A 23118-nucleotide genomic window follows, 5' to 3' on the forward strand; every position below is an offset into this window, starting at 1 on the left:
ACCCAATTGTTTGCCATTACATACTGTTTGGGTGAATGATGCAACACATATGCTTGATAAAGTCATTTGATGACTACAAAAGCATGAAAAACTTCCTGTCTTACTGTCAGATTTGCTTAGCATCATGAAATGGTGAACTGTGCTGTATACCAACCAAACCCTCTCAAAGCCTAGATTTACTGTACGTATAACCACGATCGCTTATTTAGCATTTGCATCTACATTTTTGGGGGTTTGAAAAGGTCTTATTTTGGATGGTGCAGACCACTCCCCCTAGTCAACTTAATTGTGGTCTGTCTGAAACATCACTTTCTAGTTAAATATTATCTCCAGCTAAACAGGCCCAGATGGCAGATATAGCTGGTGGTACATCAGTGGTGCAGCACTCATCCAGGGGCCAGGGTGCAGGGGTGAGAGAGAGAGAGAGGCCCCATTACAAAGAGCCGTCTGGGTCAGATTCAACCTGCATCTATGGAAAGCCAATTAGCTTGCTCTATTCATATACCAAACAGGGCCAGACTGTTATCCTTTAAGCAAGGGTCTTCTGGACAGAGCGTTTGCTTAGGATGATCCCCCACCATCCCTTCCTTGCCACAGGGGAATGACCTTCATTTAAATACAGCCCCCATTACGGACAGTCACAAAGCGGAGGCCATACAGATCGCCCGACAAAATTTAAATGCACCGCATGCATCCCCAGTCTTTGCCATTGGTTCTATTGAACTATTTTAATAAATGATGTTTGTGATATTAATACAAGTTTAAATTTAAACATATTAGCGATAATATGAGCGTTTGGTAGAGCGAAGAGAGGAGATTTGTGCACCGACCATACTTTTTACGACGGCCTCTCATTTATCAAAAACAAAAGACCCCAAAAGTGGCATAGACTAATGAGGGAAGAGAATCAGTCCTTTTGTTATAATATGGAGAAATTAATTAAGAATAAAGAATGGAAGCGCCGTCTTCACTGCAAAATCATTTATTACAATGGTAATTGCTCCTCCCAAATGTAGGTTAATTCTTTAAACAGTGTTCTACATCAAGATATTCTAATTCTCCTAATCTATAATTCATGATATACTTTGTACCAGGCAAAGCTGTTAAATATTTAGTGAATCACTGCCCTAAACTTAATCACCCTGCAGTAACCACATGTGTTTCTTAATGCATTTTTCATTTTTTTCCATTTAGTTAAAGTGATACTCTTGGTGGTAATTTCACAATCAGGGATTAACATAAAACAACTTAACACAATGAATTAATTAACACACTTTGTTCGAAGCAGCCCAAACCACAGTTTGAGAGAACAGTAATGACCATCCTGCTTTATAAAGTTTTAAACATAATACATTTTTAAGTGAAACTAACGGGGCATTCATTAGTTACTGTTGTTGCACTTCCGTTCCGTTTGCTTCCTGTGCTTACTGTACATTTTCCACATCAGTGATGCAGAAACGAAACATCACTTCCTGTTTCACCACTACCACCATCAACGTGAAATATAGGGTCAACTTATCAGTTTGGAACAGACTTTGTCATCCTCTATTCTGAGATGGAAAACATTTCAATATGTGTTATAAAAATTGCTGCATATTGAATTGTAGTTCACCAGGCAATGCAAAGGTCATGGGTTTGATTCTAGGGGAACACACATACTGATAAAACATATATAGTACCTTGAATGCACTGTACTGTAAGTCACTTCGGATAAAAGCATCTGCCAAATGCACAAAAATTTGTCAGGCTGTATGGTTCCATAAAGAGCATTTAACATCTGTTGCACAAAAAGTACTTTGTGGTAGAAAAGGATTATTTAAAAAAATATATATTTTAGGAACCTTTGGCTAAAACGTTCTTCAGGGAACCAATAAAGGTTCTTCTATGGCATTACCACCCTTAATACATTAATATTTAAGAGTGTAAATGTCAAAAAAATATTTTTTAAGGAATTTACTTGTGGGTCAGAGAGCTATATATTATTTAATGAACATTTAAATATTAATCACATAACATAAAAAATATGACATCAAATGTTAATATTATAAGTAATATTGATAAACGATATCTGTTTCATATGAACTAAAAACATTTGTGACCATGGACCATAAAACCAGCCATAAATGTCATTTTTTTGTAAAAAAAAAAAAAAGAAAAGAAAAAAAAGAAAGAAAAAATGGGATTCATACATTATACACTGAAAAAAATGATTTATTAAATGTACTCAATTTTTTTAAGGTAAGTGGTAGCAATCAATTTATTTAAGCTACATTTAAACAAAACAATTAGAAATACAAAACAAAACAAAAAACTTTTGTTTAAATGTAGCTTAAATAAATTGATTGCAAACGCTTACCTTAAAGAAATTGAGTACATTGAATGAATCATTTATTTCAGTGTACAAAAGCTGAATATAGAAAATAAGCTTTATTAAAATCCATTGGTATGTGGTTTGTTATTATAACTATTTGAAAATCTGGAATCTGATGGTGCACAAAAATCTAAATTGAGAAAATTACCTTTAAAGTTGTCCAAAGTAAGTCCTTAGCAACATATATTACTAATGATAAATACATTTATAATATATTTACGGTAGGCATTTTACAAAAATTTCTTTATGGAACATGATCTTTACTTAATATCTTCATTTTTTTTTAAACGACAATTTTGACCCATACAATGTATTTTTGGCTATTGCTACAAATAAAGAGTTTGATTCCAAAACGCGATAAACGCAATTTAAAAAATAGTTACCGCCAAAATCAGCATTGTATCAGGTCAGTATTAAAAAGTAAATTCTTAATTTTACGTAAAATCTGATATCCGCCATGTAATTCTGATAGCATTTCTCCCTTTTTTCCAAGCCGCAACAAACGCCAGTCCTGCAGAATGCAATAAATCCACTTAACCAATCACAGCGCACCATTCCATGCATTGTAAACAACAATGGCGGCGCTTGGAATACACATAGAATCCTAGTTTTCCTCATCTACTTTGTACTTTGTGATCAAAAAACAAACAAAATAATAATTTTGATGGCATTGATAAACCTGTGTTGGTTTTCTGTGGCGGGGAGGAAACCCATCAAAAACAAATATTTTACGTGAAAGAAACTCAGGCGAAGGAAAAATGCCGGCTGTTGCTTGTTCTCACACGACAGCATCAAGCTTCTGTCATGCTAACACATTGACCGCAGTGGATCTTAAGAAAAACTTTCCATTATTTTACGCAAAGTCAACCAAAATCGAGTAGGACCAAAACATTTTACAGCTGATCGCTGTCGAAAAAGTTCAGCGTCCCAAGGATGACAGCAAAAGTAAGTGTTTTGATAAATGCCATAAATGTTTCTTTTTTAATAGGTGTATACCACTAGTCAACTAAATGTATATACAATGGCAAAGGTGAATGCACATTTATATATTGATTTAATAGATTTATAGCATTTTGAAAAAAACTTTGGATTTATTGCATTTTGTGGAAGAAATAATCCGTTTTTATGATAAATCTTTGAAAATCTTATTATGGGTTAGAATTTTTAATGTTATTATAACCTAAATGTGAAAGTTTGTAACAAAAAATATTGGTTTTCATCTTGTCACTTTCTTGGTATAGAAATCACATTTTTACCAAAATTTGTCAAAATGGATTTATTGCGTTTTGGAACCAAACTCTTCAAATATACTTGTACAAATTATGTTGGGCAGTCATTACTTCCCAATATACTGGCTGTTTGGAATATGAAGCTTAAATGTTTGTGTTTTGGTTGAAATACTTTAAACACTTTTGTGGCCAGTTTCATCAATACAAACCTTGAATCGATCTAGGAGTAACAAAACCAAGATCTTCTCCCGATAACATACCAGTAATGATGTAATCTTTCTGTTGCTTCAACAGGAATCAATGATGCAACACCGACACATACGGCTATTTGTTTATCTCGCATTATTAAATATATTATATTATTTCACATTTATCTGCGTTATTTAAACCCAAATTCATAAGTGTGAACATATTCTTTAGCGTCTGAGGTCGCTGCTTAGATGTGAATAATATTATATCACAGCAAGGTGATACAAAACTCCACCGCCAACAACAAACACGACATACCGCAACAAAATACACGGTTAGATTTTATACAGCCCATTTCAATGATTCATTCAGAAACGCTTTCTGCCTGATGTATAATTCATCAGACCGCCGTCATCCTCTCCACCACTGTCAAGTAACAAACAATGAGTTTTTGATGTGAATAATTTAAAGTGTTACGCTGTGCTAATATTATCCATGGAGAGAAGAGCTTTTCATTATAACACTTAATTTCCCAGTAGACCCTTTATATGAGAAAGGAGACTTCCACCAAAAAAGAAACAAAAACAAAATGTTGTCATATTAAAAGACAAAACTGTCTTTCATAGACCTGTTTGTAGCAGCTCGGGCTAAGATATGCCACCTATGCCGTATGTTCGAATAAGGTATCTCCTGTTTTCTAGTGCGAAACCAATAGCAGCCAATAACAGAATTTCAAAAAGGGGTTTACGCTTCAAAACCTCAGCCCCATGATCCCAGCGCTTCCCAAGGCAGATTCCAGAGCTCCAACAGCATCAGAGGCGATACATCAAAATAACTCTGTTGTGAATAATATCCTGAAGCTTCAAAATCCCCCCTTCTCGTATGTTGTCGTGTGCAAATGAAGCAATTAATGGATTCCCGGAGGAAAGTTTTTATTGCTCAGAGGTTGCTCTTTCGTAGCTCAAGAGATTTATTAGAGTTTCCAGTTAGGTTTCATTTAAGGATGAACTCTGCCTTGGATGTTTATCCCAAAATTCCTTCGGAGAATTAAAATAAAATAGGCAATTGTTGACTCACAGTAAGAACTGTAAAATGAATATGGATAGCATTGGCCAGATCATTTGGTTGTGAAAGAAATAAATGTGCAAGTTTATACTGAAATCTCTTGACTTTTCGCAAATCGTTCCAAGATTAGCAATAAAAAACAACTTTCAAATTTAATTTGTTTCTCACCCAGAGTATAATTTCGGAAAATGTGAAGCATAAGAATGCCAGTGATTGAAAGTGCGTGAAGAAAGTGACTATTGTATTTTCACTAACTAAAGATACACAGTTTCGAACCGACATAAGGGTAAGTACATGATGACTAAACGATTATTTCTATTATATGTCATTTCATTAGCTAAAAATAACTGACCGTGTGTCTCAATTCGTTCCCTAGCTCCCGAGGTCGTGAATCAGTATATCGTGTACACAGGTTCGGGCACTGGTAAGGACCCTAGCTCACTTCACATTGGGACAATGTTCACTTATTTTTGTGTCACGTGGCTGCTTAAGCGCGTAGTAATAACTCGTAGCTGTTACTCATTAACAACCGGCAAAACCAACATCTCTCAGACTTAATTTTAAAAACAGTACGTTGTGAAAAATGCTGTCATTATTCTCTTACATATCTGTGCATAAAATTGGAGGCATATAATTACATTTTTCATGTAATAAATATATTTACAATTTTAAATAAATATTATTATTTTAAATATTGAGTAGATTGTGGTCCCTTACTGTGTAGCAATGTGTGTTTATATTTACAATTAAAACAAACGTTTGTCTTTATAAAAGTTCTGTAACATTTCATAAAGTTTATTGAGTTGGATCACGTGATGTTCGGTTGGCGAGCTTCAGAAAAGGTCACGTGATGTCCGGTTAGGGAACATAGGGAACATCAATGCTCACTGGTTTTTGTGTTGCATTGTGGGAATTTTTAGGGAACAACCGTTCCAGTGCACTGAACGGATTTTGCGATTGAGACAGCCCTTAAAATGGCTGACTCCCTGATCAGTGCCCTGACTACTGAACAAGGGAGCTGATTGAGACACACGGTGAGATTTTAAATTCCTCTAGGCTTTAAACTTCTAACTCTGCTTTTTCTCCAGCTATCTCAAAACGCTTCCTTTCAGGCAGATTGTGGAGTATTATTGATACCACATCAGCAAAGGTTATCTAAACCATTTGTGCTATCAGACCACAAAGAGCCCAGGATGGAAATCAAGACATTTTCTTTATTTTCATTATAAAAGATTTAAAAGATGAGGGCTTCAGTCAGATCAGTGCAGATCCAGCTCCTATAGATTGAAAATATGCCATAAATCTATAATGTGGAAATAGGCAGCGCACGAGAATAGGAGACAGGTATTAGTAACCTATTGTATAGATAATTGACTATTTCCTATGAAGCTTTTCAAATGGGTCTCCCATCTTTGAATCACTTTCATCCCATTGAATATGAGACACTGATTGTGTGAAATCACCACAAGTACCTTCAATTACAGGAGGCAGTCAGCGTAGGAAATGGCTTCTGTAGGTCAGAAGGAGAAATGGCTCTGTGAAATGGCAGAATAAACCACACCTTTAGATAGCAGCCTTCATACCTGTAACAGCGAATTACGTTTATTGTTTGAGGCTTGATCAAACAGCCTATAAAAAAATAAAACATTTGAACAAACAGTGATTAGGAAACCATAAATATGCAGGGACAGTGAGGAGGATTTCTGTAGCTCAAATAGTAAAGCATTGCGCTTGCTACGCCAAAGTTGACATTTCAGTCCCAGAGACACACAGCGTATCTACAGGAGTTGTTAAGAGGTTAAATGTGATGCCACACGCCACACTAATATACACTCACGTGTACTCTAAAACTACCAAAAAAGCTTGGAGATAATATAGCTTAACTCTTTCGACGCCATTGACGAGTTATCTCGTCAATCAAGAGAAAACGCTTCCCTGCCAATGACGAGTATTTCCGGCTTTCCGCAATACCGCTATTATTCAATTCAATTCAATTCAATTTTATTTATATAGCGCTTTTCACAATACTCAATTGTTTCAAAGCAGCTTTACATTAATAAAAGCAGTAAAAGCACAGAAAAACGACAGATAGCATAACATAATACACAATAGCATAAGCAGTCAAATTTGCTGCGGCTATGACGCGACATTATGAGCGAGCATATTACTAATGTAATGTCAAGAAGAAGAAGCTAAGTTAAGCCCAAGCAGGCTACCTCCCCGGGGTAAAAAACCCCCTAGGAGAAAAAAAACAAAAACCCCGGGTTGTTTAGCCGAGGAAATAAAAATAAAAGTCCTAGGAGGGATTTTGTCTATATTGCATACTATTTACAAGATCACGAAAAAACGCCAACATCGCAACCTGACCATACGTGTCAACCCGTTTGACTAAGGCTGGAGGCCCCACTGTCGTCGTTAATGCAGGTTCAGTGGCAAACGGGTCTGTATGGCATACTATTCGCAATAGAAAGAAAGCGCCAAAATCACAACCCAACCATACGTGCCAACCCGTTTGACTAAGGCCAAAAGCCCCACTGTCGTCGTTAATGCAGGTTCAGTGCCAAACGGGTCTGTATGGCATACTATTTGCAATACAAAGAAAGCGCCAAAATCACAACCCAACCATACGTGCCAACCCGTTTGACTAAGGCTGGAGGCCCCACTGTCGTCGTTAATGCAGGTTCAGTGGCAAACGGGTTTGTATGGCATACTATTCACAAGAACACGAAAGTTCCAAAATCGCAATCCGACTATAGGTTAAGATAAGATTTTTATTTATTTATTTGGTTGATCTGTGTTATGACCGCGAGTGCTTTGTTCCGTACAGATAACTATTTCGAGTTAAGTACTTTTACTAGACAAATTATGCGAATGCTTTGTTGAAGAGAAAAGTTTTAAGTCTAGATTTAAAATTATCGACTGTGTCTGATTCTCGGACATCGGTTGGTAAATCATTCCAGAGCTTAGGGGCTAAGTAGGAAAATGACCTTCCACTTTTAGACACTTTTGATAGTCTAGGGATAATCAAGAGACCAGAATTTTGCGACCGTAGTGTGCGTGATGGATTGTATTCTGATAGTAATTCTCTAAGATATGAGGGTGCTAGGCCATTTAAAGCTTTGTAGGTGATTAGTGATATTTTAAATTGTATGCGATATTTAACTGGTAGCCAGTGTAAAGATGCCAGAATTGGGCTTATGTGGTCATACTTTTTAGATCGAGTAAGTACCCTTGCGGAAGCGTTTTGAACTAGCTGAAGCTTGTTTACTTGATCTGCATGGCATCCCCAGAGTAGCGAGTTACACTAGTCTATTCTAGATGTCATAAAAGCATGGATAAGCTTCTCTGCATCAGATGTAGACGGTATATGGCGTATTTTCGAGATATTTCTAAGATGGAAGAATGCTGTGCGGCAGACGTTGGCGATATGACTATCGAAGGATAAGTTGCTGTCGAACATCACACCTAAGTTCCAAACCGTGGAAGATGGCAACACAGTGCAGCCATCTATGTGCAACTGTAATCTGACATATTATGTTTGTAGCGATTCGGTTCAATAATAAGTATCTCTGTCTTATTGGAGTTCAGCTTAAGAAAGTTATGTGCCATCCAGTCACTAACATCGCTAAGGCAGTCTGTTAGCTTAGAAAACGTGTGTGTTTCGCTGGGATGTGAGGAGATGTAAAGCTGGGTATCATCCGCATAGCAGTGAAAACTTATGTTATGTTTCCTGATAATGTCTCCTAGAGGTAACATGTATAACGAGAACAGGATAGGACCTAAAACCGATCCCTGCGGTACACCGTATTTAACCAGGGAGTGATATGACTCTTCCTCGTTTACATAAACAAAGTGATAGCGATTGGTTAGATACGACCTAAACCAGGCTAGCGCCTGACCACTGATACCAACATAGTTTTCTAGTCTATTGAGTAAGATTGTATGATCTATTGTGTCAAAGGCTGCACTAAGGTCTAATAATATAAGAATTGAGATTTCACCACAATCGGATGTTAGTAGGAGGTCATTTGTAACTCTAAGCAACGCTGTCTCTGTGCTATGGTGGGGCCTGAATCCTGATTGGAACTTTTCATATGTACTATTATTTGTCAAGAATGTGCGTAACTGGCTTGCCACTACCTTTTCTAATATTTTCGAAAAAAAAGGGAGATTTGAAATTGGTCTAAAGTTATTAAGCTCTCCCTGATCAAGCTGTGGTTTTTTAATCAGCGGTTTAATAACTGCTAGTTTGAAAGCTGTTGGAACATATCCTATTTCTAGCGATGAGTTAAAGATATTTAGAACCGGGGTTGACACTACAGGGAATACCTCTTTAAGCAGTTTTGTGGGAACGGGGTCTAATATACAGGATGATGATTTGGATGATGTAACTAGTCTAGAGAGCTCATCTATTGTAGTAGGTTTAAATGAATCAAGATGTTCGTATGGTAGTCTAATGTTAAGTGAACTAACGGGTTGAGTGGTGGCTGCCTGGGTAGCTACGATGTTTTCCCTTATAGACGTAATTTTGTTAGAAAAGAAGTTCATGAAGTCGTTACTATTGTGTTGAAGTTTACTATTGGTTTCTGTTTGTTCTTTATTTCTAGTCAGTTTTGCAACCGTGCTGAAGAGGAAACGAGGGTTATTATGATTCTCATTTATAAGCCTGCTAAGATAGGTAGATCTGGCGGTTTTAATAGCCTGTCTGTATTGTTTAACACTCTCTTTCCATGCTGCACGCCATACCTCTAACTTTGTGCTTCTATCATTTCTTTCCATTTTCCTAGTTGCATTTTGGAGTGCTGCGGTGTGATGATCATACCATGGAGCTGGCGGTTTTTCTTTGATTCTCTTTTTTCGAATGGGAGCAACGGCATCCAATGTGTTAGAACAGACATTGTTTAGGTTTTCTATTACAATATCTAGATCGTCAGAGTTATCTGCTACATGTTTAATTTGGGACAGGTCTGGAAGAGTGCTAATAAATCTATCTTTAGTGGTGGAAATTATTGTTCTGGCTAATCTGTAGCATGTTGTGGATTGACTGATCCTATCTAGAAGTACAGTGTATGACACAAGGTAATGGTCAGAAACTGCATCACTCTGAGGTGATATTTTGATGTCATTAATATTGAGCCCGAGTGACAGAATTAAGTCTAATGTGTGCTTACGAGTATGCGTTGGCCCTGTCACGTTTTGTCTAATATTGAGAGAATTTAGAACATCCATAAATGCACGTCCTAGTGCATCTTTTGGGTTATCCACATGAATATTAAAATCACCAACGATAAGAGCTTTATCTACAGTGACTACAAGCTCAGACAGGAAATCTGCTATTTCTTTAAGGAAATCTGCATGGTGGCCCGGAGGTCTATAGATTGTAGCTAAGGCAAAAGAGAGCTGTTTGTGGTTACGATCGGTTATTTCCATATTTAACAACATTAGTTCGAATGATTTAAATTTTACTTCAGATTTTTGGTTTACTTTAAAAATTTTGTTGTATATTGTAGCTACACCACCCCCTCTCCCCTTTAATCGAGGTTCGTGTTTATAATAATAGTCTTGTGGGGTGGATTCGTTTAAACTAATGTAGTCGTCTGCTTTAAGCCAGGTTTCTGTTAAACAGAGTGCATCTAAGTTTTGGTCTGTAACTATTTCATTGACAATAGGTTCTTTATTGGTAAGCGATCTAATGTTAAGAAGGCCGAATTTTAACATTCGAGGTTCATCTGTTAAAGTATTGTCGTCTAATTTTATATTAATCAGATTTGTACCAGATGTGGCAAGCGGTGCTCTGTATTTATTTGTTCGGGGAACAGATACAGTTGAAATGTGTTGATATTCTGGTAAGATTGACTCGAAGTGCTGGGATATAAGTGATCTTGACATATCACGGCAGCTAACAGATGGACGGTTAAGCCGATCCGTCTGTTGTCTGACTTGTACCCTGGATAGTCAGACTGTATTCGAAGTAAGACTATTGGTCAGATTTATAGAGAGAATCGCACTTCCTTCCTGAGATGGATGGAGGCCATCTCTCTTTAGCAGGTCAGGTCTCCCCCGAAAATGCTTCCAATTGTCTATAAACCCTACGTTATGCTGAGGGCACCATTTTGACATCCAGTCGTGAAGAGACAATAATCTACTGTAAGTTTCATCCCCCCGGTAGGCCCTTCAGCAACTTTTTAAACCCGGAAGTATTGCCCTATGGCAAGTGGCTGCGTGTCCGTGTCTGTTTTAAAGATCGCTCTGAATGGGATCTCTATGAAAAGTCCGTCACAAAAATGGAATTATCTCTGCTTTTTGCTCAAAATGTGGTGTTTTTGCAGAAACCTACCCATATTCAAAAGGTGATTACAAAAGAACTACTGAAGGTAGGATGAAACTTTTTTTTTTTTTTTTTGAAAGCAGAGGGTCGGTTCTTTCATTTGGTATGTTGTATGTTTATATATATTTAAAGAAGAACATTTTCTGGAAGGCATTAAACTTTTTTGAAAATCATGAAAAACGCTGCCGCTGGCTGGGAACTTTTTTTAAAAACGCTGGCGGCGAAAGAGTTAAATGTGTGATATAAATAAATTGTGATAATAAACGAGTGGAAGCTCGGAAATGATATTTCTCACATTACATCTTAAGAGGATAGCTTAACTCTTTCCCCGCCAGCGTTGAACATTTTGGTCCAAAAATAACAACAATTACGACTTTATTGAGCATTGTTTTCTCTTCCGGTTCTGTTGTGAACTGCGTGCACGAGACTAAAGTCACATGACAGCAGTGACACGGGTGACGTGTTATCCTCAGACATGTTTGCAAAGTTTTTTTTTTAACTTACAGCGTGCGTCTCCCTCAGACTGTAAACTAAGCTCGAGCCAACAAAAAAAAGCTGGGGCGCACCAGATAACACGTCAGCCACGTCACTGCAGTCACGTGACTTCAGTCTCGTGCATGTGGTTCACAACAGAAAGAAAGAGAAGACAATGTTGAATAAAGTTGTAATTGTTGTTATTTTTGGACCAAAATGTATTTCCGATGCTTCAACACATTTTAACTGACCCACTGATGTCACATGGACTACTTTGATGATGTTTTTATTACCTTTCTGGACATGGACAGTATATCGTACATAGATTTTCAATGAAGGGTCAACAAGCTCTCGGACTAAATATAAAAGATCTTAAACTGTGTTCCGTAGATGAACGGAGGTCTTACGAGTTTGGAACAACATGAGGGTAAGTCATTAATGATAATATTTTCATTTTACCACACAATACAAAAATAAAGCAAAAATCACTAAAAGCCATCATTCCGCTGGAAAATTGTCCCTGACTGACTGTGAACAGGAACAGAATCCCTGCTTCCGAAAACTATAACGGTTGGTACTGAGTTAGATAAAGTACCTACTCATTGACCATTAAAACAGTACTATATAGTATGTATATGGATAGTATGAATAAATTCTACGTAAAACAACAACCACCACCATGTTGATACATCACGTGACATACATTGTCAAGTTAGTCGTTAACCACAAGCTGCAGCTGTTTAATATATTTATTTGCATTTTATAGAACCGTGTTACTGCCTTTAGACAATTTTGAATAAAATAGTGCCTCTTCTTCTTCTTCGTTGGATAAGTCCTCTCCCAGGGGCTCATTGGATAGTAAAGTATTACACTTTAGGATCTGGGTGAAAGTAGTAGGTCCTTCAGGTACTTTCGCCCTACTGTTTTTCGAATACTATGAATTCAGACACACTACTTCGCCTCACCAACTGCTTTTTGGCTACCATATATAAGGTAGGCGGTTTCGGACACAGCGAATGTTTCACATATGTTTACATTGGTAAGGGTGGTTGCTAAAAGCGCTGCACAGCGATACACAGAATCATCAAGTACAGCTGCCATTATAGTAAATAAAGCACAGCTATTGACCAATCGATATCAAAGGAACTCACTGTGTTTTAACACCTTGCTACATGGTTGCTAACTGGCCCAGGTTTAAAAGGAAATACTACACCTCTTTCATATCATTCTGCTATCAGTCATATCTGCAGATCTAACGATGAAAATTGCATGTCGAAGCCCAATATTCAGAGCTGGATTTCAAATCAACTCTAACCTCTAACATAAGCAAGCATGAGCAATAGCAGTAGTGATGCTAGCCCTAACAAGCACCGCTAACAAGCACACAACAAAACGGAATCCGCACAACTTAGCGAAGATGCGGTCCGTGGTTCTATTAATGTTCTTCTTGACCCAGCAGGGGATAATCTCTCAATCAGCGTAATGAGGAAATATATACGGTTTGATCCCAGCAGCTCACGCTTGGCCTCAAGACCAATTTACCTTTTAAATCCTAAAAGAAGTTTGGTACCATTACACTATCCTTGAAAGAGAGCGCGGTTCATATCCTCCCACGAACCTTGATTTATTTCCCCTGTTGGACGTCTCGTCTTTGTTTTAATTGAAGCAAATTCCACCGAGGGCAAGTCGCGAGGAGGCCGAAGGGAATTTTTCTAATTATTGTACCAATCAAGATTAAATCTGGGTGATTAGAAATGCAGCCATCCCAAGAAGCCACATATGACCCGGCTCACGACAAGCCTACGATTTTTGTTTGTGTGTGAATTAAGAGGATTTGGCTAAAACCATAAAATAACCCAGCATCTAATGAACAGCACGGATCAGAGACGCAAGATGAGTCTCCCTGTGCACATACAATATTTTAAAGCACATTACAAGAGAGATGAAAAGCATTCAAAGCTTGGTGGTTGATTTACCACCCAGCATATTAAAAACTACACTGATTCATTAATATGTAAACCATTCCTGTGTCATTAATATTGGGGGTTGGAAAGGCCAGGCTAATGGCATGGTTCTGTGGACCGGTGTAGATTGAGTTCAGGGCTTCCATTTCAACTAGGCCCCTCACCTTTGTTCTCGCCGTGTCCCAGGGGTAAATGAGCCGAATAAATATGCTTGATTACTTATGGTATACAACCATCAGGAGACAAATATATGCAATTATTTCAGTGCCTCATGAAGTCATAAGTTAAATGGAATTAAACATTACGCTACCTCTTCCTGATGATGCTTCAGAAAGCCGAGATTGGGTTAGAAATGTCATGTAACATTAAAAAAAGGCACTTGGCTTTTGTAGGAATAGATAGCATCTCTGATGTCTTACTGTGCCGTTTCACTAAAAAGTGGAAAAAATGCTTTATATCACTGCAGTTAATTGAAGTAGCCGCACATTCGGTATTCACAAAGGAAATGACATTTGTTTCAAATGTGAGTCGGTTTCAACAGACGAATGCTTGGCATTCATTACATTAAAGGGAAAATTGTTTAAATAGACCAGAGTGAACAAATACGATATTCTGTAAAAGGTAATACTCATAAATTTCCGTACAACCTTGCCATAAGTGTAAAAAAGGCTGTAAAGTTGTCTAATCCTCATAAACTTTAATTATAACTTTCATTTGTTTGCTTTGTCTGTGTTGGTTTACGCATTTATTACCATAAGTTCATTATGTATTATTTTTATATATGAAGAACATACCCTCACCTAAAGGATTATTAGGAACACCTGTTCAATTTCTCATTAATGCAATGGTGTTATGGTGTTGGGGATGTTTTCTTGGCACACTTTAGGCCCCTTAGTGCCAATTGGGCATCGTTTAAATGCCACAGCCTACCTGAGGATTGTTTCTAACCATGTCCATCCCTTTATGACCACCATGTACCCATCCTCTGATGGCTACTTTCAGCAGGATAATGCACCATGTCACAAAGCTCGAATCATTTCAAATTGGTTACTTGAACATGACAATGAGTTCACTGTACTAAAATGGCCCCCACAGTCACCAGATCTCAACCCAATAGAGCATCTTTGAGATGTGGTGGAATGGGAGTTCGTGCCCTGGATGTGCTTCCCACAAATCTCAATCAACTGCAAGATGCTTTCTTATCAATATGGGCCAACATTTCGAAAGAATGCTTTAAGCACCTTGATGAATCAATGCCACGTAGAATTAAGGCAGTTCTGAAGGCGAAATGGGGTCGAACACAGTATTAGTATAGTGTTCCTAATAATCCTTTAGGTGAGTGTATTTCAATAATAAAATAAAAATTAATATATTCTATCAAAAACTAAACAAAATATAGAAAAAAAAATAATTCATATTAGTACCACAGAGGTGCATACTGAACCAAAGTGTGCATATTAGCACCTCAAAGAAACATATTGGTACTAAAAGTACTAAATGGTACATATTAGGACATATTATGTACAGTAGAAGGTATTGCCCCAGTGACAGCTTGGGGCCATGTTTCACCATTTTGTCTGACAGTGTAGGTCATTTTAATTACTGAACAACTGAGTTACCTTGACAACTACAGGCAAAGAGTCACTACAGGCATTCACCAGCACAGTCAAACACAGAGATATCGAGCCCAGTCTCCTGAAGATGCGTATAAATAGCACGAAGTGTAAAACTCGTGCAATACATACGCCAAATTCCACTTTGGCGTGCATATGATACGCAAGTCCTTCCCATTCACTTAAACGGTGCATCTTTTTTTGTCGTTTTATTTATTGGTTTCTCAATTTTTTTGCTATTTTTTTACCATTTTGGCTAGGGTTTAGGGTTAGACGCATCCTCAGGAGACTGGGTAGGAGATATCTGGACCGGCAGAAGTTTGTGACTGTAGCGTACTGGACCATGCTGGTGTAGAAGAGCAATCCTTACCGTGTTTAGAACTGTTGAAAAGGCATTTTATGTGTAGAATTACAAAGTTATTGTTGTGTCATAAAAAAGCAAAAAAATCACACTAATTCTTAAACATTTTCTCATTTTCCCCCTTCTTTCTCTCTCCATGGTAAGATGCGGCTTTATCTAATTGGTTTGTTCCCTTGAAAAGCTGTTGACAAGACAGGCGGTCAGACACAAGCTTTCATCAGAGGCTATTTGGAAAAATAACTAATTTCAGCCGTTCTCCCGGCACGGACTCAACCTGCTGCGACTGAGTCGGGCTCTCTGGAGGGTTCATTAAAAGAGTGCCATTCCACATCTCCTACACTCTTAAAACGAATGTGTTAAATTAACACATCTTGTGTCTAGTTAAGGACAACACACCTAGTGTGTTGTCCTTAATTTAACACATCTCTGTGTTATTTTTAGAACAACACACTTTGTGTTGTTTTAACACATCTTGTGTTGTCCCTTTTATTTATATGAACTCTAAATCAACAGAAAATGACACATAATGTGTTAAAATTAACACATAATGTGTTAAATAGTTTAACACAAAGCAATGTGTTAAAATTAACACACCCTGGGATGTGTTAATTTTAACACATTGCTTTGTGTTAAACTATTTAACACATTATGTGTTGTTTTTAACACATTATGTGTCATTTAAGTTCCAAAAAAATAAAAGGGACAACACAAGATGTGTTAAAACAACACAAAGTGTGTTGTTCCAAAAATAACACAGAGATGTGTTAAATTAAGGACAACACACTAGATGTGTTGTCCTTAACTAGACACAAGATGTGTTAATTTAACACATTCGTTTTAAGAGTGTAGTCAACAACTAAATATGACTATAACCTTTACACTGCAACACTGTCTTGTCTTTCTATTGCCTAGACATGTTTAAATTTCAGCATCCCACACATATTAGCAGTTTGCACATACAAAGGACATGGACTGTTTATACAGTAGAGATTTACTGTTTGTGCAATAAGACGGAATAATAATAAGTCAGAATTTACTTAATAATCAAGAAAAATGCAAGAAAACAAAATTGCCTATTTAGGAGCCACAATTTAATATATTGATATTATTATAGTGTACATATTATATACATATCAAAGAATTGCAATGTCATATGATTTGATGCATTGCGATACTGGGCGCTATATTGGGAAATTTTGTATTTATAATAGAATATTATTTTAGGAAAGCTATCATTGAGAACACACCACCATATGCAAACCGTAGCAAAAATATATAGATTTTGCGTCTCTTCCTGAAACGCACTGATTTTGTCAAAACTCATCGATTTGAAAAGCGCTGTATCCCTGATTGGCCAGCTTATCTGTACGTTGTAAATGGCCTGAACACCTCTGACGTCAGCAGGAAATGTGACGCTCCTTTCCATGTTTGAAAGATTTGAAAGAAGTTAACTTACAAGCTGTGAGTCCAAGCGGGAGGAATTATGATAATGTCGTTCTTATGTGTTTGTTGCAGTTCCAGAAAAGAGATTTATGTTGGAGATAATAACTCGCGTCATCGTTTACTTTGGGGTTTGTACCTTTTGCATATTGTTAACATGTACTAATACACACTTACACACCAAAGGAAATGTAAAATCGTGAATCAGAAAATTGGTGCTTTTTAAGCATTTAGGACGGTACACCTCTTAGAAATCATATAAAAAAGATGATTTTAGATGTTCAACGACTATTACGAGCATTGGGATCGTTAGACGAGGGCTTAACGTTCTTACTTTTATGAAAACCTCTGACTCATTTAGACAGCACAGGTCACATTTACTGTCTAAGGGGCTAATCACACCAAAAGCGCTTTAAACGCTTGGAAACGCAAGGCGCGACCCACTGCCTTTTTAAAGCTCACGTAACACACGCTGTTTCTGCATTTCTGATGTTAATCTGGAGTACCTATAGAGTAGTATGACATCCTTTATATCTCTGAAGAGTCTTTAGTTTAATCAGATTTATAAAAGAAAGATTAGCTTTACCGAATCTTTCCGATAACGTACGAAAAAATGAAGAAGGAGGAGTTACTACCGCAGGAGGAGCGAGTACGAGTCATGCAACACTATACAACACTGTTTTAACTTATGATTCACTACATGTTCGTGTCATTTATATAATATACACGCGCCTATTTCCAACATAAGACAGAAGTCATACTTACCACGTGTAACTCGTCATGACCCGGTTCTGAAAATCCACAGCATCAAACACACACGCAAAACTCCGCTGCTAATCCGGATAATAAACTATATCCATTGTTTCCATAAGGCTGGATGTCTTCTCTTTACATCCAAAAACACACTTCTTGTTGTGCCATTGTTAACTTTTGAAATTAAACAAAGCTAAGTGGCGTGATAAGCTGTTATCAAGCTCTAGCGTCTCCCGCTGACTGACGGCTGGGCGGGGTTTTCCGGCAGAAGCCCATATAAAGAAGTGATGTGTATCGAAAACCCCTGAATCGTCAGTTAGAACTGAAATCGAAAAAAACTAGCCGAAACTTGTACGAACCCTGGCGAAGTGCATTCGGCACAGAAATACTCTGAAACACGCCCAACTGCGGTTTTGACACTTTGCCTACGTTTAGCATGAGGAAACAACTCTATAACTGTGTTAATAAATCAGAATGCTTGAAATACCATTAAACCCCCCCTTTAAAAAAAAAGAGCAGTGCGCGGCTTTTTATATTGCTAAGCAACCACCGAGTCAGCTGTCTTGTCAATCAAATATTGAAGCGTGAGCACTCTTTTGCTGTTAACTGTCATATTAGCAGAAACTTTAAAAAGAGGACGCTTGCTCTGACCTTGTTTGAGGGTGAGAGGTGCACACACCCACAGGAGAGAGTGAGCGAGTGGAGTCCGGTTCTTCAAAGCAACTGTAAATTTCCCCCACCACAACGTGAGGCCCGCCTCTCCCCTCATTCGATTGGACAATGGAAAGACGTGAATGACGTGATCGACCCCAAAGGCTGCATCTCAATTTATCCAACTATAGGCTGAACCAAGGGTCAAACAGAAATTGCGTGTTGCGTTAATCGCATGTTAATGAAATTAGTGGCGTTAAAATGAATTTGCGAAACACGTTAATTTTGACAGCCCTTTCTCCGATCTCACACTTTCTCCTATCTCAACTATAAGTGACAACTATGTAATTTGTAAAATGATTATATTATAGGGGTGGGACAAAAAATCGATTCTTAGATGAATCGCGATTCGGACGTGGGCCGATTCTGAATCGATTCACAAATGTCAAGAATCGATTCTTATATGTTATTTTACAAAATAATAACGTGACGTTATCAGAACCAAAAGGCGGAACTCAACTGGGGGAGTGGTGATGCACACGGACAACGTAAGAGAGCGCGCACTGTCTGCACGAGCACATAGCGGAGCTTACAAGAGCAGAAGAGAAAGAACACTTTAAATGCTTGTAGGACTATACTGCATATATCTCTATTCTTTTTGAGGAGTTTTTAAAAAATCCTTGAGTACATGTCGAGTACTCCTTAAAATAGCGGAGATGCGGTTTATTGAAACAAACTCGAGAAAATTACAACAGTATCAGAAGCATACAAATCAGCGCTACGCTGCCTCTCTCCCTCTCTCGTTTGCTCGCTCACACACAGACACCGTGCGCGTCTCTCCTGCGTGAGACAAGAATGCGCATCCTTGTTAATTGTGGAAGTTAAAAACGACTGAGCTGCAGTGGCCTGGCAAAACACATTTGAGACATAAGGCGCAGCAACTCAAAAAGACCTGCGTGTTTCACAATTACTCTAAAAGACCATAATGACAATTTCGCGCGTGGAGCAGCAGTTATGTGTGATCTACCGGCATTGCCTTTGCAATCGACGTATTGGACCACCCTGCCCTAAACCATCCGCTGACTGTTTAGATATAACATGAATATACTTCTGTAAAAATATGCACATAGTTTGTTATTCAGTCACTGGGTGCGCTGCATTGTATAAATACAGTAATACTGCCAATCACTGTTTATAATGATGATGATTAGACGCTTAACGTTAGTCAGTTCGTGGAAGTTAATTCCGGTTAATATAGAATTAATATGTCACGTTTAATTACAATTTTTACTGGTTTTAATGTCTTACAACAGAAACAGGACATATATGTATATAAGAATGACATTATTTATCTCTTAGTTGCATTAAAGCACAGTATATGACAGTTCAGAGACTAGTAGCAAAAGCGCAAACATTAACCTGGCTTTGAGAGCAAATGTGACGTAATGATGACGTCACAATATGCAAATTAGTACGTCAAGAATCGATTCTGAATCGAATCGAGACCCCAAGAATCGATTCTGAATCGATTCATGAGGGTCCAAGCGATTCCCACCTCTATTATATTACTATAATTAACCAGTTGGAGAGACTTAGCAACTATATCACAAGTTAACTCTGTAAACTACTAAACAAACACCCTGAACAAACCAAACACACTACACATACTCCAGCTATGGTCAAAAAAAGGGTCCAAGTCTGCAGACCAACTGTTATATGCAAGTCACAGTTAGAAAAAACTTTTGCAACTCTAAAGTCACCATCCCATCCACAACAAGCCTTTTGACCTTCTGATGAAATCCTTTCGAATGACCCTCTTATGTGCTTTCCACATCATACTGCCCATGTGCCAACCCAGGCTTATCATGCCAAGACAGGCTTAAAGGCTCCAAAACTGCCTATGGCACCCGTTCCACTGAAAGCACAAGAGCTTGTCAAGATTGCATTAATTTGTGCACCTCAGTCAACAAAGATGAAGTGCGCGTGTAATTATTAATTCATTATTAAAAACCCATATTATTTATTAGCCTGGGGATCACGCTGCCCGGTGCGTTTGGCTCTCTATCCAAAGAAGTCCCTCTGTTGATGAGGACCAGCCCCAGGCACTGTACTGCCCTCCTTCTCTGCAGACTTTGACAGGTTCCCCTGGGCACCACAGCATCGTTCAACCACGGTTCCACCTGAGACGCGGGCTCCACTGTGGCCTGTCGTCTTATGATCCAAAGTGACCACATCGCTGCTTACAAGCAACAGTTGTTTGGTTCTGACCTGGTTTATATTTAGCTGGTCTGTACACGCAGACCTGCTACGCAAAGGAGCCCGAGGAACCCAAAGCCAGATCCAACGGCCCAGGGCTAAAGGTTGGCTGTGATGAAGAGGACTTATGGTACGAGCCGCGATCAGACCTTATTGATTTTCCAAAGCACTTTCAAAGTCATAGCAAGCTTGTTTGTGAATCAAAGAGTAATGCACTTCTTGAGAGAGAATAAGGGGACGTCTATAAATTACAATATTTTTTGTGGCACTACAATGATTCACACATTTGCATATTTCCATATCCATTTAGTTTTGGAAAAGTGAACAAACAACTATCAGATATTTGTTCATTTAAAAGTACCAAAAATAGATAGCGGATTAAACACGTTTATGGAAGTGGTGGCAATGGCCAGGCCATTGATCAACCGGACTTATACGCGTTTGTGTATGGCTGCAAAGTGATATTTATGTATATGTTTAAAACTCAATTTAACACCAGGATAGCATAACTATAATGGCCAGTACTTTTGGAGCTCGGGGCCAATCAATAATTGCTGAAAGCACAAATGACTTTATTTTCTTTGGGGCCACTGGAACGATGAGAGAATGGCTGAATTTGATATGTAACAGAATATTCAGGCAAATGTGTTAGATAAGATTATCATTACAAAACCATCAGGAGCGGGGCCTTAAGAAGCAGTGGGAGACAAACTAAAATCTGCACTGATTGATAATAGAAGTATCTCCACTCTAATCATTGCTTCTGGCTAAAAAACAGTGTGCTGAATGCATTATGCTGCTTGACACGGCCTGGGCAGATGCACTCTGTCTGTAGCCCAGAGACACTCTGTTATGATAGTTTATGTAAGACACATTAGGACAAAGAATTGGCTGAACTCAAACTAAAGAGCACTACATGGTCCAGGAAGTGACACAGCATACGCTATACATAGCTTATACAAGGCCACATCCTTTATAAAGCTGTGCCACAACCCTGTTACAAATTCTGGCATATTTTTTATTTAAAGAGTAACTAAACCCTAAACCAACTTTTTTTGTTAATGACCACGCCCTTGTTACAATCTTACCACACACTTGATACAAGCCCAGTTCGTTCCCTCTATCTCTGTTGGGGTCTGCCCACTTTTCTTGCATTTTTTCAAATATTGCCAGTGGGTGAAGTCAGGCTCTGACCAGGGGTTTAGCTACGCTTTAAAGGCAATTGATGTGATCCAGAAACAGAGGCTGAAAGAGTAATAAAATATTGTCCTCAAGTAAAAGTAAAGTTTAATAATATTTTACTTAAGTAAAAGTAAAGTTACTTGTCTAAAAATCTACTCAAGTAAAAGTAAAAAGTAAATCATTTTAACTTTACTCAGAGTAAAAGTTACTTTTTTTTACAGCGGGGAGAGGTGGAGATTTCTAGTATTGTTCAAAAACGACAAGGGAATATAAATCTCAAACTAGTTGTTTTTAATTGTAGGAACATCTTTACAATTAAAGTGCAATAACAAAAAAGTTAATAAAATAAAAAGCTTTTTTAAACTAAGAAACATTTATGGAATTGTTTAATGATTTTTACATGTGAGTTATGCACTTTTGAAGGTGGCTAGCAGCTAGTAAATACAATCACTATAGTAAGGTTGTAATTGATGTATTTCTGGTAACATGCATTATTTTATTAAACTATATCTAGTTTAAATGAGCATATAATGAGATGAGTGCCATGTCATACTTTTGACACGTTTATTGTCTTTTAGCTTCCCTGACCTGGGTACCTGATGTCAGGCCTTTATTCTTCTCTCTCTCTCTCTCTCTCTCTCTCTCTCTCTCTCTCTCTCTCTCTCTCTCAATGTCTAATGACCTGCGCATTCTCGAGGACGTTCTGAAGTTGTGTTTTACTTGACGCGAAGCATCTAGACCTCTGAAGATAATGCGCATGGTATTAAAAACTAGAGGTCGACCGATATGCTTTTTCTCTGGCCGATGCTGATGCCGATTTTTAGAAATCAGGGCAGCCGATGGCCGATATGTTTGGCCGATTTTCTATATGTTCATAATAATCACAATGTTCTCATCATTAGCAGATATTTTAAATGTAAAAATGTCACTATTTAAGTCAAAGTATTTAAAAATATATGACTGGTCTTTCTGAAGAGTTTTACAACCTCCTCTGCACCATGCATTTATCAGACACAGATATTACCTTAAACACTGTCATCATCTTTGATCAGTTTTTTACCATGGCTTTTATTGCTTTGTAGGATAAAATCCTTATTTGGTAGACCTGATAAAATATTTATTCATCATAAAGTTAACATAGTAAATGTCTATGTTTTTTAGTTGAGACTGTTATTTAGGGCAAATCTTTCTAAACACATTTACATTCTCATGTCTGAGGCGCTATAAGTGACTGATTGTGCT

The 23118-nt window shown here is 37.9% G+C and overlaps 1 protein-coding gene across 3 annotated transcripts in view; it reads right to left on the reverse strand.

Moving 5' to 3' along the window:
* zfhx4 (zinc finger homeobox 4) overlaps positions 1-23118 on the reverse strand; it is a 314082-nt gene that overhangs the window by 214289 nt on the left and 76675 nt on the right. For 2 of the 3 annotated variants that reach the window (XM_055182915.2, XM_055182907.2), the window contains exon 3: positions 6327-6437. The exons of the other annotated variant lie outside the window; for it this stretch is intronic. The gene's annotated coding sequence lies outside the window, so the exon portion shown is untranslated. The remainder of the gene's footprint in view (positions 1-6326; positions 6438-23118) is intronic. 3 annotated transcript variants of the gene reach the window in all.

Source organism: Misgurnus anguillicaudatus, chromosome 25, assembly GCF_027580225.2.
Source record: "Misgurnus anguillicaudatus chromosome 25, ASM2758022v2, whole genome shotgun sequence".
NCBI lineage: Eukaryota > Metazoa > Chordata > Actinopteri > Cypriniformes > Cobitidae > Misgurnus > Misgurnus anguillicaudatus.